We start from the raw sequence: 16,571 nt of genomic DNA on the forward strand, positions 1-16,571 counted from the left end.
TGTTGGTTTATTATATTTAATAACTAATAACCAATAGGTATAACTGTAGGTATACTATATATTATACAATATACTAAACATCATGTATTATATTACAATATAAATTATAATACATCTATTTATTCTATAAACCATATTTCGTCGTCTCACTTCGTAGTTTATTAACAAAAAAATTTAACAATGAAGTCAACACACGTTGTTTGCACTTTTATTCCATACGTTTTAATCATTATATGATACGTATATTATGTATAAACTTAAATAATGTGCTTATATTTGAAAGTCGGAGTGTTTAAGGGACAGAGAAGGGTAACACGCAGAACACGAATAGAATAATTATAGTAGCAAGAATAATGCACGAATATACAACAATAATACTTAAAAGTATAAATACAAATATTTTTTATTTTTTTTTATTTAATTGAAAAAATGTTATGAGTGTTATTACGATTAATTAATTGAGAAAACAATATTTACATGAAATATATTGTGTAATATATATTATTTAAAATCTAAATAAAGTTGTATATTATACATGTATAAGTAGTAGGCTTTTAATGATTAGTTAAATACATTTAAAATTAATAATGTCTAGAAACTACATTGAAGATAAATATAAGTAATACGTGAAATAGAAAAAATAACTAATATATTATATAAAAAGGAACATGAAGTGTGAGCAATGTCACACAAGTCTGAGTATTTACAAGAGCGCAAAAATTCTAGATACGTACGGATCATAGTACCTAAATTAATAGTTAAAAATATAATATATACCTATAGTTATAGACATAAATACATTTAAATATATTTTATATAATTTTAAATTTTTGCATACCTATAATATGCATTAAATGTTCACGCGTGTATGTTATTAACCGACTATACTTGTATGTGTGCATTGTGTATATGCATATTATATAAACTTACATGACTACATGAGTAGGTACCTACGTTGGTCGATCGATATTTGGTGCGCGCGGCAAAAGGAAAGCGTTGGGCCACGCGCTTCCGACTATGAGCACGCGTGTCACCGTCACCACAAACCGACAGTATCGCATCTCGCTTGTTCTGCTCATACCGCACAGACAGGTACATATAAGTATAGAAGGTATACAAAGCTGGTACTCCCCCGCAGGACGGACGACTTTTACTCGCGGCCGTCGACCGCGTTTCTGTCTATGTGCATAATATTATGCTAGAAGGTATATAATATGGTGTATAATATTATACAGAATGATTCACTATGATCATGCACTTACACCTAAATTTATTCATGTAATAATTGATTTATTTAAATTCTGATTTTTTCGAATATTCTACTAAAAACCGTGTTTTAATTTGTTGATGTTTTTTGTGCTGCTTAAGAAATGTCTATTGAATGAAACAAATTTTTGTGTTTCAATAATAAGATTCCCCTTTTTTTACTGTAAATAATTTAGTGGATAGCTGTTTTTAGTATTTTGATATAACTATACTTAATTCAAAAGATTAATTTTTCAGTTATTGAAATATTTATGGGCTGTCCTTAAAAAATGGACTAACAATAACAAAATAGATTTAATATATCGGATTTTGTACGTACCTACTTATTTATTATACTAGGACAGTCGTCAGTCCAAGTTAGCCATTTTTACAAATTATAAATGTGGATAGATTAATATTAATTACTGAAATGTTCAAGACAGCGCAGCTCAACTTATATCTTCTAATTATGAACCTATTACCCTCAGTACGCAAAGTTAATAATTCAAAAAAAAAAAAAATAACCGTTCTCATTTTGATTATTTGATACCTGAAAAATTATCCGCTAAATAATTTACAATAAATTACCGTTATCCACAGAACACTTCTTAAATAGTAAAATAAATCTCAAAAATCTTAAAATTTAGTCTTAAAATATAATTGAAAATTCCAAAAACCAGATTTTGAATAACTGAACAATTTAAGAAAAAAGGTGATGAGTAAGCTTGGTGATTCGCTCTGTATACAACCAGCCTTATCTATCATAATATATCGTGTTCATCCCGTAGCTAATATGTAACAGAGTTATTTTTTGTCTAAAATGAACATTACAATTCTACAAAGTATACACTGCAGATGTAACAAATTATATAGGTATAACAAAAGAGTCATTAAAAAAATAATAAAAAATATATTGTAGTCTGAACTCGGAAATCAACATTTAAGATCTAGATTCTGTGCCACGTTCAAGACGACAATGTACAACGTTACAATAACATAGATATTTAAAAAATATGATGGTTTGAAAAAAAAAAATTATATCAATTGTATATTATTATTGAGCATATTATATTTATTGAGAAGTTACATTTATTATAATTTGTTTGCTATTTAGTAGTAATTATACTAATATGCTAGCATACTACTATAATTAATTGATAACTTACTAAAACTCGAAATTTTAAATTTTCGATTGTTTTTTCAAGTTTGATAAATGGACTAACGTATTTATGGCCCGTGCTCAGTATATGGCTGCTTATAAGTAGGTATGTAAATATTTTTTTATATTGGTGTTAAATCATGTTTATTTTTCGAGTAAATCCAAATATCTATGTAAGTTTTAAAGTATGATATTGACTGCGTATTTTATATAGTAGGTAACCCAGACGGATCGCGCTGTTCGTTTATTATTATTCTATATAATATACAAATATATATTATTTCGATAAGTTATTCGTTTAATAATGAATATTATAAATATTAAATACCCATTTATGAAAGTACTACGCGTTTACGCCAGCTTGTAAAAAAATATTCAGTGCGATTTATACGAATAAATAATTTGGTTGTTATTATAGTATATATATATATGTGTGTGTGTGTGTGTGTGTGTGTATTATAATTTAGTATTAGTGAATTAATGGCATTAGTGTATTATATGATGGAGTGCGAAAAAAAACTGGTAAGCGTCGTAAAGTATATAAATGTCACGTTGCATAGTATTTTTATTTTTTTAATTCATTGCACATTCCAATTTCGGATTATGTCAGAAAAATGAAATATTAAATCTAATAATATAATGTACAAAATACTTATTATAGAACCAAATGAATTAATCGACTGGATATGCATATATATATGTATATATATATATAATTATAGGTACTAGGTAGGTATGGTTAAATTCTGAAATCCACGAATTGTTAATATAAGTCACGGGTGAAACACGGTTTTGGACGCTTTATCTCTTTCTCAACATAGTAACCTGGGCCAATATGTTTTGTAATTTTTATAATCATTATATATCATTTTATCAATACTGTATTACTAATAATTTAATAAGTTCAAAAGTTGTATAGGTACTATCGGAGCGATTATAAACTTTCCCGATTTTAACGATTTATAAACTCTCCTGATGATACTCTTCCGGGTTCTACTTTAGAAATTTAATATACATTTTAATTTTAATAAAAATAAATCATCATACAAATTATAGTAAATAATAAAAATAATATTAATAATATAATAATGTAATTTTTATAATCATAAAAACAAAAGTTTAAAAAAAAATTAAGGTATTTATTTTTTAGTTTTTATAAAATCTATATTATCTTTATTATTTTTGGTATAAAAGATTTTACTTAATTTATTTTGTTTATCATAACTTGGAATTTGTATGTACAGTTCGATACGAAATTTTTTAGGGTGCCTATATAAATTTGAATGGAGATAGAAAATTACCAGACAAATATGAATTGAAATACAAATGAAACGATTCACAAGTATTGATTTTTTTTTCAAGTTGTCAATTAAAAATGATTATGAAGAATACGTTGTTGGAGGATTATGATGCATCTTTATCAATTATCAATATACATCTGAATACAAGGTACATAACTGATCAATAGAAGATAAAACATATATATATATATATTCTGTATAGAATTTAAATTATGCATTTATGTAAGTACCGTGTTTATAATTTCATTCATGGATTTAAAAAAATATATAGTAGCTCCTGCCTCCTACCTATAGGTTCAAAAGAATATTTATGTATTATTTGTAAAACAAACATTGATACAGCTGAAGTAATATATACGCGCGTGCACAACATTGAATCAACTCGGCCGTGACGGTATTTATCTTTATTGTGATTTTTTAGTAATAAATATACACATTATAAATATATATCCAAGGATCATTACACTTGAAAAATTACCAGAGTTAAAAGATTGTTATCTTATGATTTTTTTTTTTATTTTAATATAACAGAATTTGTTTCACATGAATCGTTTTAAAAATAAAATCATTATTTGATTATAGATTATAGAATATAGATGTAAAGAATGTGATCAATTTTTTTTCACTTACCAACCGTCAAAATAAAAGTTTTGGAAGGATCAAAGTAAGATATAAAAGTATGTGTAATAGAACTAGGTTGCAGATGCTTATAGGCAATATTGGCTGCTGTAAAATAAATAAATTACTTATTAGTTATTAGTTATTACTTATTGTTTATTACTATCTAACTACTTATCAGTTATCCAACATCTTAGTACTTTAACTTATAAGATCCATTTGTGAGTTGTGACATGTGTGCAATAATTAATGAGTAAGTAATAACTAATAACTAATTAATAATTTAAAATGTAATAATACGTGTTTACTGAACGAACATTATACTATTAGGCATTAGCTGCTGAGTGGTTATGAAACTTTTTAATTAATATATAGGTAGATTCCTACGTCGTTAACTAGATATGTACAATATAATAATGTATCAATTGTAAAAATAATTTCGTGCCATACAATATAATAAAAAGTGTCATTTTAAGGTTATATAATATTATGTATAAATCACTTCAAAGAATTACGTGAAAATAATAATCACCACAACAGATACTAGTATAGTAGTATACCACTGGATTGTGTATCTGGCTAGCAATAGCGGCGTGGACTTTACCATAAAACGTCTCGTTTAACCGTGTACAGCCATATTAACAAAACAGAACACGTACCTATGGCCGTAGGTATTATATTATATTATTATGTTGCAACAAACAATGATACAAAATAAAAATTTAAACTATTATTTTATAAAAACAAGTACGTTAAAAATATTCAGCACAACTCCGCGATGTATACACATAATAATTACAAATATATTTTACGATTATTTTAAAATGCGTAGATTATTGTGACCATAATATTAAATTATGCTTTAGTTTAAAAGAAATATTTATTTTTTTTTCATTGTTTTTTATGCATTTAACAATAAAGTCTCAACGATAGAGTTGCACATATTTTTGGTGCGCTATAGGTACTTAAAGAATAATATATATTTGGTCTTGAGTTTAGATAATTATAAAAAGGATCTCAGGGGCAGGATAAACTGAGGAAAATAAATTACACCTCAGTTTATAAATTGTCACGCAGCATGTGGTCTTCATTTAGTTATCCATATATTTTGTTATGTCTACATCCTTTCATGTTCTATCGTCGCACATCAAAGACATAATGAACCGTATATGGAATTTGATCTACCGCGGATATACGTAGATAGTATTACAACACGAGCCGATCATGAGAACTGAAATTGTCTTATGAACAATATTTAGCTAAAAGAACCATACTATAAATTATAAGTAGGTAAAACCCATAGTTTTGAAGATAAATTTTCAAAGATTTTACCTATATAATATTGTTTATGATTATTTATTAAATGCAAATTTGTGTATTTTTATTATATATTGTGTTTTTGATTGTTCTTCCTGAGTCTTGGCTCATATAATAGTGACTGACTAATTGTAGTATTAAATAATTATGGCACCAATGTAGAAATGTTTATGCATTTGTTTTTAATGTTATCTGTTTTTCTCTGTAGGTTATTTAACTATTCTATTTCTATTATAATATTATATAATAATATTAATTTACACATATTTTTTTAAATTCTGCAGTAATATTTCATGTAACAAAAAAAAAATTTTTTTAATTTTTTAAAAAAATTCATTTATTTAATCAATTTTATAGTATATATACTTTTTTTACTCTGTTTTGCTTTCAATATAAAATAGTAGATACCAAATAGATAAATGACTATTCGTATTGAGATATCCAATATATTAAAATATTATTAACTTTGTATTAATTAAAAAAAAAAATCTCAAAAAGGTTAGATGAGACAGCTTTATCAAGTTAAACTTATAATTTTATAATTAAATACTTACTAAAAATCAACATTATATTAATATTTGTCGGCTAATATTTGGTACACGATGAATATAATTTTATACACGTAAATAATATAGAAGCATGTATGATACATTGATACATCGACACATTGTATACATATTCTGAAAATATGTTTAAGAATGTATTTTAAAATGATAATCATCATTCATCAATGTTACTAACTATAGGTATTATATGAATAATGGTTAATTGTTCGTTATCTAACATTATCATCTATGTAAGGTATAATAAAATTATTAAATTGTATGTAATTATAACGATATATCAGCATTTAGCCGCAGCTTGCAGTTCATAGCAAGTATTGTATTTTGTAAAACTTGCTATATTTTGCAGTTTCTATCATACACTATCCCTCTTCATCTAATCATTTTTAGTACTTGGGGTGCCATGATTAATGGCAAATGGGGGAAAGGAAACCCATTTGTCTATCGATTAACCTTAAGCAACATGAAAATATCATATCCCCTTTTACAATCACGCTTCCGGTGTATTATACTTACGTCTTCGGACCCTCCTGAAAAAAGACACATCTATGAAGACAGATTCGTGCAATATTTATTGAGTCATACTTCCGGGGATTTTGTTAATGAACGGTGTTAACCAATTAATAGACCACCGTGAAAATAAATTTTAAGTGCATACTGTATGTAGTAATAATTAACGAGTAATTATTATTACTATTGCTGTTTAGTGCTTACTATCAATCACAGTGATCATAATAATGTTTTTAAGAGTTCATAACATATTTTCACGTCTAAAGAGCCACCTCTATTATTAATAATGCAGCATTGTCTATAGTATTATCAGGGTTAGAATATGTTTTAAGCAAGTGTTAAAAATGCTTTAAACTAGTGGTTTTGTTTAAAATAATTTATGCATAAACGTTTCAAAAAAAAAGAACAGAAAATTGTATTGTAGGTAATTTTTAAATATACATTTTGTTTGTTGATTACGATATATACAACCATAGTATAGAATAGACCCGTGGTTCTCAATCGGTGTGTCGCCCCATAAGTCCAAACGTGTCATGTGAAGTATACTAATATAAAATTATAAAATTATACAACATGTTTAAACAATTGATGAACAAAAAAAGAAATATCTTTTTTATATTGTATCTATGGGCTGCCTGGGTTAGTGAGACGCCATTTTCATGGATCTAAATAAAGGTGTCGTCATACAAAAAAAAAAAGGTTAAGAACGAGTGGTTTAGATTGTAGGTAATACAAATATGACGTTACTTTTATATTACTCTTAAAATAAAGCATTTTTATAAATTAAAAAAAAAAAAATGTTATAAATTACATACGAAAAAAAAAAACATTTAAAGCAAAAAAAAAACAAAGTTTTAAACGAATTATATGTTATTTTTCTAACTTTGAGTATTATATAGTTTGTATAATTGTATCAGATATGTTCAAGTTTTAAATATTCAAAATTAACTAATCTATAAAAAATTAAAATTAAAACAATTAAACATCACTATTTATAATATAACTTATAAATAGATGAAAATGTTGTTTTATAAAATTCGAATAAAATATCATGAGATCAAAAGCGATTAAAAATTGCCTATATCAACTTTATTGAATTATAAAATAAACAATCGATATAATCTTTAAGTTTCTATAGTATATAATTTAATTATTCTTATAAATACAGCTAAGTAAAATCTAATTTTTAAACCGAAAAAATAGCGATAATTATTACTATTTTTTTTTAATATTTAATACCTCACTTATGTATTTGTGTCTAATTTCTGATACACAATCTGATAAAACACCTTTATAACCCTATAAAGTGAGCCACAAGGAAACAAAAAAAAACAACAAGACTTCATTACGTAAAACTAGAAGTTGATTATTATTTACCTGCTTATAAGCGATTAAAATCTTTAAAATGATGATTTAAAATTTTTAAAATACAAATTAATGTACTTGCTAAGAAAACCATCATTGTTTTCTTCTAACAAATAGGTATCGGATACATATAGTTGATCAGTATTATATATAATTTGAAACTATGATTTTATGATGACTGATGATGAGACATAAAATTAAAATTACAATTATTAATTTACAACAAATGTATTTCACTGTTTGTCGGTTAAATCTAAAAAAAAAAGATGTATTATATTTAATTTCCCTTCTATTTATAGATTTAATTATTTATGTTTAATTTAAATAGAATGATACACCAAGCATGCCACTCCCTTTTTCTTTTTATATTGTATTTATTGAAACTTAGAGTATTTATTTTTTTTATCGTATTCTTGTATAGACATCTAAAATCTAGTTTATGCACCTTAAAGTACCCTACGCAGTACAAATAATGAACCTCTTTTTTTTTTTTTTTTTAAATGAGAACGGTGTTTCTATTAATTTAATTGTAAATTAATACAAAGATGATGTTTTTGAAAATATTGATACAATATATTTATGTTAAATCAAAATTCGAATGATTGTTTTCAAAATAATATTGATTTATTAAAATTATAAACTATTAAATTTAAGTAGATATGATGACTCTTACGTTTATTTTATTTTTTTAATGTAAAACCATTATATCAATAGAAGTAAGAAGTACTAAGAAAGTATTAAGTAATAACAGTTTTCATAAATACATAAAGTTTAATTAAACTCAAAAATTCACTAGAATTTCGATTTAGATGCATTAAAAATTATAATCATCAAAAAATCATCTGGTTAGTTGTTCTCATTTCAAAAAAGAAGTTTATATCACCACAGAAAGTTTTTAAAATGGAATAATAATTTATAGACTATAAGTGTACGCATATATGATATTAAAGTGTATCGAATAATTCCGAAAATCAGAATTAGAATAAATGCATTAATTAAGGATAAAAATGGAGGGGGAGTGAACATTCTTGGTGTATCAATCTGTATATATATATATCATAATATATATTATAGCGGTGTTTTGGACGCGTGATCGAAACAGAATCGTCGAGAAATCGTCCGGTAGGTTTTGAAATGCTCGGGTTATGATGGCGTGCGTGCACTGCAGTATGTATCTCCTCATATTATTAAAATACAGAGCTATTTACCTGCAAGTCTAAGATTCTCTACGCCGTCGAGTGCTGCAGACTTCCAGAACCGGTTTCGTACGGATTCAAATTAAACCGTAGGTATTATATACTGTTGTAGCCGTCCGCCGGGGCTATTATTAAGTAATTGATAGAAAATTCTCAGATCACAAACACGCGCAGCCACACCAAATACCTATACTATATACTTCTTATGGTCATGTATATACGTTATAATAATACCTATAGGCAATCTATGTAGGTACATAATAAAATATATACACTACGAGGTGCCATTTGATCGTTTTTCGATACGTAATTCCACGGCCCGCATGTGGGTATTGTATTGTTATACATAATAATAATATTTAAAAGTTATAACCGAACACAAAAATAAAATAAAATATTTTTTATACCATCATTGTTTTTTGAATTGCACATGTTTTTAAGTATATCGTAATATTATTATAAATGTACACTTAAAACAGCTAAATATCGACATTATTCAAAATATTGTCGTAGACTTCATCAAAAACGCGTAACGTGCCTAAAACAAAAAAAGGACTGAAATTATTTTTCTTTATAATATTTTTTGTCTTTAAACCAGTTCACTTTGCATACGAATTACAATACCTTCGAAAAGTAGCGCGCGTCAATGAGAATATTGCGAGATCTGTGCTTATAAGATATAGAATTATTGCCTTTCACGATCTCCGTGATTTTCTCTTATACTCGGCTGATAATATTTATATTAAATTGTGTATTTAATTATCAGTTAAACTGTGTCTACATCTATATTCTACGCGGAAGTTTTAACATTTTATTCGCTCATTTAAAAAACAATGGTAAATATTATATGATATACCAATAAATTGAGAGTAAAATATTCAACAGTAGTATTTAGTGTAGTAAGTATGTCTTTGTGTTTTATTTTGTATCTGAATCTTATAATATCTATTCCATACTTCTATAATAAATATTTAAATACCATAAAATACATATTATAATGTGGCATCCATACAAAATATTAGATAGATATGTCAGCTTCAGGAAGAGTAGAAGTCCTGTTATCCAGAATTAACAAATTTTGATGGTTTACTATGTATGATGTATAACGTTTTAAATTTTTAACCAACTTAAAATTTAGTTGGAAAATATACAGGTTAACATATTAAACAATCTAAAAGTCTAGTAGTATTCGTATATTTTATAGGTCATGCATTTATGTATGTATTTATTATATTGGTAATAAAATATTTAAATTGTAGGTAAGTTTCTATCTTTAAAATAAAATTATATAAATCGTGTTTACTTTAAAATAAAATGCATTCAGTTATTTGGTTATTCAGATATAATAAAATTATATGAACTGATGATTATACTATCGAATAATGATACAATATTAATATGAAAATCAAATAATTGAATAAATTATATTTTTAAGTAAAAGTAAACAATGTAAATAAACACTAGTAACTTTAATAACGAATAATTCAATGTTAAATAAGTAACTAATTTTTCTGTAGAATTAATTGTTATTGACACAAATTTTATAATAAAAAAGTACTTTTCAAGACAATGAGGAAAACAAAAAAAAAAAAAAAAAATGGAGAAACTGTTATTTTTACATAAAACCAGTTTATAATAAAATTTATTTTCTTATTTTGTTCTAATTCAAGAAAAAATAATTATATATGCTTAAAATTTTCACCAAATTTTTAAATTAGTATATTCTATACAATATTATGCTATAATTTTCAAAACATTTTAACTATTTTTATGTAATTTATAGACATTTTATATTTTTTATTTTTATTAGTTTTTTTTCTACAAAAGTATAGATTCATAACGTATGTTCAAAAAACTTATCATAAGGCGCTATTTAAGTTTTTATAGTAATTACAAAATATATTGGCATTATTTTTTTTAATCGTTTGAAATATAAATGTTGATAAAATTATGTATTAAAACGAAGAACAATTTTTTTAATTATTTTGTTGTAATACAAAAATATTTTTCATGGGGACTAGAAATTTTCAGGTGTATTATTATTTTATTTTAGTATATACAATGATATTTTCAAAACATTTAGATTAATTATGCCAATTTATTCAGTATGATATCCATCTTTCTGTATTACTAGTAGTAAAATAAATTACTATATTAGTATTATAAATATATCATAAAATATAATATATAGACTAATAGACTGTTTTCGTTCAGAATCATTCGTCGTATGCAAAGAGTAATCATCGCATTCAAATTTTAAAATAGAAAATTACAATAATGAATTACTCATTAATAACTCGACACTTACAACTATACAGCGAATTTTCAAAATCGATATTATTTTCTTATTATTTAAATGTTGCTGAAAAAATAATAAGAAACGATTTTAAAAACTGGAGAACAAATGTCCTACGTGGCTAATAAAATTACTTCCGCGAACCATGTATCGTATCTTAATATTTTTTAGGATAAATAAACGATAGGGACAAAACATCTCAAAATCATTAACAAGTATAGTAGCGCAGTTGATAAAAAATCCACTAGTTGGGACATACTTAACCAAGACAGCAGTCGTGCACATATTATAATGTTTCGGGTTTTTCAACACCTAACTAGTTAACTACGTATATATAGTCATAAAGGTAAAGTTATTTAAATTATTCTTTTTATTGTCACCCAGCATGTCGTTAGTTTTGTATATTATATTATGCATAATATAGGTATATATTATCACTGAGTAAAATTCTCGTATAACCTGATACAGAACGTAATAATAATACAGCAGCAGTTGAGTAGTCGACTGCCACGCATTATCCAGCATCATGGGCCTGGCACGTTCTTTAACGGTTATTCTTCTTTTACGGTGACCATTATATTAATTTATATGTGTATACTATACATCTATAATAATAATACCTACATAAGTAGATAGGAACACAGAGATTACCGCGAGTCTCGTCGTAATATCGTCGAACGTCTTTATATTAAAATTGTATAATATTATAATAAGAATAATCATCTAGTGCGTTGAAGTAATGTTTATTTAATTTAATATTATTATTGGCAAGTAGCTAATATTATTATGTTCTATCGATAATAGTCATTTTGTTGTTGTTTTTTTTTTTATGTCTCCATTATGTTTCTTTTTCGTCATATAGCTGCACGTGATTTCGTTTCAAATTTTTTTTAAATGTTTTTCGTCTCGCGTTTAGCACATTCCGCGGTGGTACAGATATTTTATAGTCCTCTAACTATAATAGTATATACACAGTATATTATGTTATTATTATTTATAGTACTGACTACTGATGTCGAATCTTCCACTTGCGTATCCGATACGGATGTCCGTTATTGTACGATGATACATTGTATGATATTATGCTATACGCTACAGTTTGCTGTTAACTGTTTTATAGGTATAGTATACAAAATAGTGATTAGTTACGGGTAACTGATTGCATCTCAGTATTTGTGGTTATTACTATTATTATATATTTTTTGTAGGTACACGCAAAGTTATTTACAATATTATAATTATATTACATCATGTCGACAGTCGACATACAAAACTAAAATTAATGTTTTTCTTCCCGTATATGTGTGTTAACTGTCGACCAAAGTTACTTTATAAAAAAATAATAAATAGAGTGTATCACAAAGCATGCCCATCCTCTTTTCTTTAATAATTCAGTTATATAAAATCTTGAATTGGAATTTTTAAATATTTTTGAAGTCCATACATTCAAATTCTTAATAATTCGAATGTGTAGTTTTTAAGTTATTTAACTTTATATAGATACATAGGTACTGAAGATAATAGATTTGCTAAAATAAGTTTAAAAGATTGGGGGCTATTGGAAATTTTAAAATGTTAATCTTTTAATATTTATAATTTGTAAAATGGCACAAGTATAATATATATTAGATTAAATATTACATATATTTATTATTTTATTATACTATTTTTTTTTTTTTAACTACATATTAAGAATTTTTCACTTAAGTAGCACAAAATAAAAATGAAATATTTTGAAAATTTGGTCTAGAGTATATTCAAAATTTACTAGAGTCATCAATTTGAACAAATTCATTAACAAGAGAAAAAATGGTGATGCTCATGCTCGGTGAATCACTATGTACCTATTTAATATAATATTATAATATTAAGCTACTTCCTACAGTCCTACATACGCATTATAGCTATTGCCAAGCTATAGCTTAATTTACGACCGTAGATAAACTGTCGTGTTTAATAGATATCCATATCTTATCCATATCTTATATTTATAATATCAGCCACGTGTAATTTTGAAGTCAAGTTCTACAGCCTGCAGTTAGTCTACGTTTTTAAATTACATTTTACACACTCTTTACAAATCGATATCATAAATGTGTGATGTGATGTTACCGAAAAATTCGACATAAACCCTCATAATTCATTAAAAGTAGGTACATTACCTATTATAGCTATTAGCTATATAATATCAAACTAATTATAAACTTTATTTTATTTTACTTTACCTTATAACGACCGTCGAAACATTGTATAATTTAAAGATAATGTTTTTAATATGTAAAACTTTAAATACCTATTTAGGTAATAAAATCTCTCATAATCTGTACTCCATATACGAGTAAATGTTCATGCACATTGATAATTTTAAGAACTTTAATAAAATAGTTTAAAACTGTTTATATTATATTATAGAACATTAATTTAAGTGATCAATAAATAAATTGATAAAAAAATCACTTAAAATTTAACACAGCTCAATATATTAGAAATTCTACTCAACGTAGGTGTTTGTCTTTAATGATTTTTGTTGAGAACGCCACACCTGCATGTGATATCTCCATCTTACATACATACAATATAGCAAATTTGTGTTCAACAGAATCCATTTTATATTATTAGCTTTAATATTAGGATAAATTTACCTATTATTAAAATGTAAAGGTAATAATATTATCTACGCTATCCTACCACAAAAGCTTTCATTGATATTATAATTTTAAAGTGAATTACAACTATGTAAAATATTAAAACTTTAAAATGCTCATAACTTACTTTAAAATTAAAATATTAATAAAAGCCTAATTGTTAGCCTAGGTAATATTCTTACCTTTAAGTTTTATAAAAGGTAAATTTACTCTAATATTAAAACTAACAATATAAAATAGATTCTGCTGAACACTATTTTGCTATACTGTATATATGTAAGACGAAGACCATATACATGGATGTAACATCATCTTAATATTTTATCGCAACAAAAATGATTTCCTATTACTTTAAAATGATTTATTAAATATTTTTATGATAATCAAATTAGAAATTTTCAATAATTTACTAATAAATAATATGCGTTTATATTATTGTATTATGTAAAAGGGATTATAGATATTATCTATTTGAATATAATTTAAAGCTATGTATATAATATTATAAAAGTAATAAATATTGTATTTATTTACTTATTCGATAATTTTCTAGCTAGAGTTCTATTGATTTGTTAGTGATTCATAATAAATATTTTATTCAATTTTCTATTACAAACAAGTAATTTTATAGGAATGTGTATTTACATTTTAAATACTGAATTATATATTAATAGTTGGCTTATTTGAATAGGTACCTATATATTTTTTATTGTATTTTTTTTTAATTTTTTTTTTTTTTTTTTTTTTTGTTCTCACGATTAACAAAACGGAAGTTCTAATAATCTAATTCAATTATAATTATAATTTATTACACATACATGTTTAAAAAAAACTTAGGAAATATTCCAAGGTCATATAAATGTTGAATTAAGTTATTGGAGCTTTGACTTGAGCACTTAAACATTCAAGTAGAGTTTAAAATGGTTAAATGAAAATGTATAGTGCTTGAGCGTCTTTACATTTTAATTACCTATTTAAAATTGTTGAGTTCTCCGAGCCTAAATAATTTTACAAACGTAAAAACATGTAAATAGCGCGTAGGTACTGAACTACCAAAAAAAAAATAAAACCTGAGGAAGTCACTTTACGTTATTCTAAGCGGGAACGGCAGGTCAGTCTGTATATATACTCATATTTTATAAAAAATACTTATTAGTACTAACTATTTTTACTTAAAACTTATAGGTATACGTTATAAGTAAGTAATAAAATATTTTTTAATTTATTATATTATTGCCATTAAAATGTTTTACATGTGAATTGTACGTGATTTTTTTTGATCAATAATGTGAACAACTTCATTTTTTTTTTTTAAAACTTTCCAAACATACGATAACGTTGACAATATATTCACATAAAAATCCTAATATTTTGTAGAATACAAATAATAGATAGGAAATTTTAATTAATATAAGTAGGAAGATTCTAAATCATCCTACTCCTATTTTAACTTTACTTACGCGTTACTCTACGTAATTATAACAATTATTACATGAAATACAAATCAATACAAATCCCATAACATCCAGTAAGTAGTTTTGATAGTATTTTAGATCGAACGAAGGATATTTAAAGTGAAGCACTTCTTTGTGACGTAATACATTCTTTGTTTAATGAACATAACAAACTATTGAAGACATTGGTTGATCTCTAAAAACTTTTGATGTAAATTTAGCATTTTTCACATACCTTGAAAAATATAGTACTAGATTTAATAAGTTTGGTTTATATTTATATGGATATACCTAAGGCGTCTAGTTATAATCAGAGCTGTGAATTTAATGTATTGAAAAATCAATTATTATGCAGATGCACTGCAATCAATACTCGTGTATTAAAAAATGCACTAAAAGTTAAAAAGTTAGATTCAACATTTACTATTTATAATTAAATTTATTTTAACCATAAAAAAAATTATAAAAATAACTCTTTACTTAAATAATATTTCAATATATTTAAATTTATTCACCAACGATTTAAAAAAAAATGTACTTTTATAAACAAATAACATTATTTTATAGATTTTTTCAGTATAAACCATTGATTAAACAATGTATAAACTATTTGTAAAATAGAGTTTCCTACTTTAAATATAATATACATTATTAATGTAATTATATTACATACATATTAAATGTAATAATGTATTATTAATACATTATTGAAGAAGTAACTTATTGAACAAAAAGCGAATAAATTACATTTTTAGTACAAATTTATCATTGAATACAAATATTTACTTTTCGTTTTTTACTAGTTATATGATATTTTTAAGTGTCTGTTTTCATGTATATGAATGTATATGTATGTAATAATATGTTTTTGTATAAATTGATTTATCAGTATACCTGATTAA

The sequence above is a fragment of the Melanaphis sacchari genome, unplaced genomic scaffold (genome assembly GCF_002803265.2).
Source record: "Melanaphis sacchari strain LSU unplaced genomic scaffold, SCAv2.0 Contig80_pilon_pilon, whole genome shotgun sequence".
Taxonomy (NCBI): Eukaryota; Metazoa; Arthropoda; class Insecta; order Hemiptera; family Aphididae; genus Melanaphis; species Melanaphis sacchari.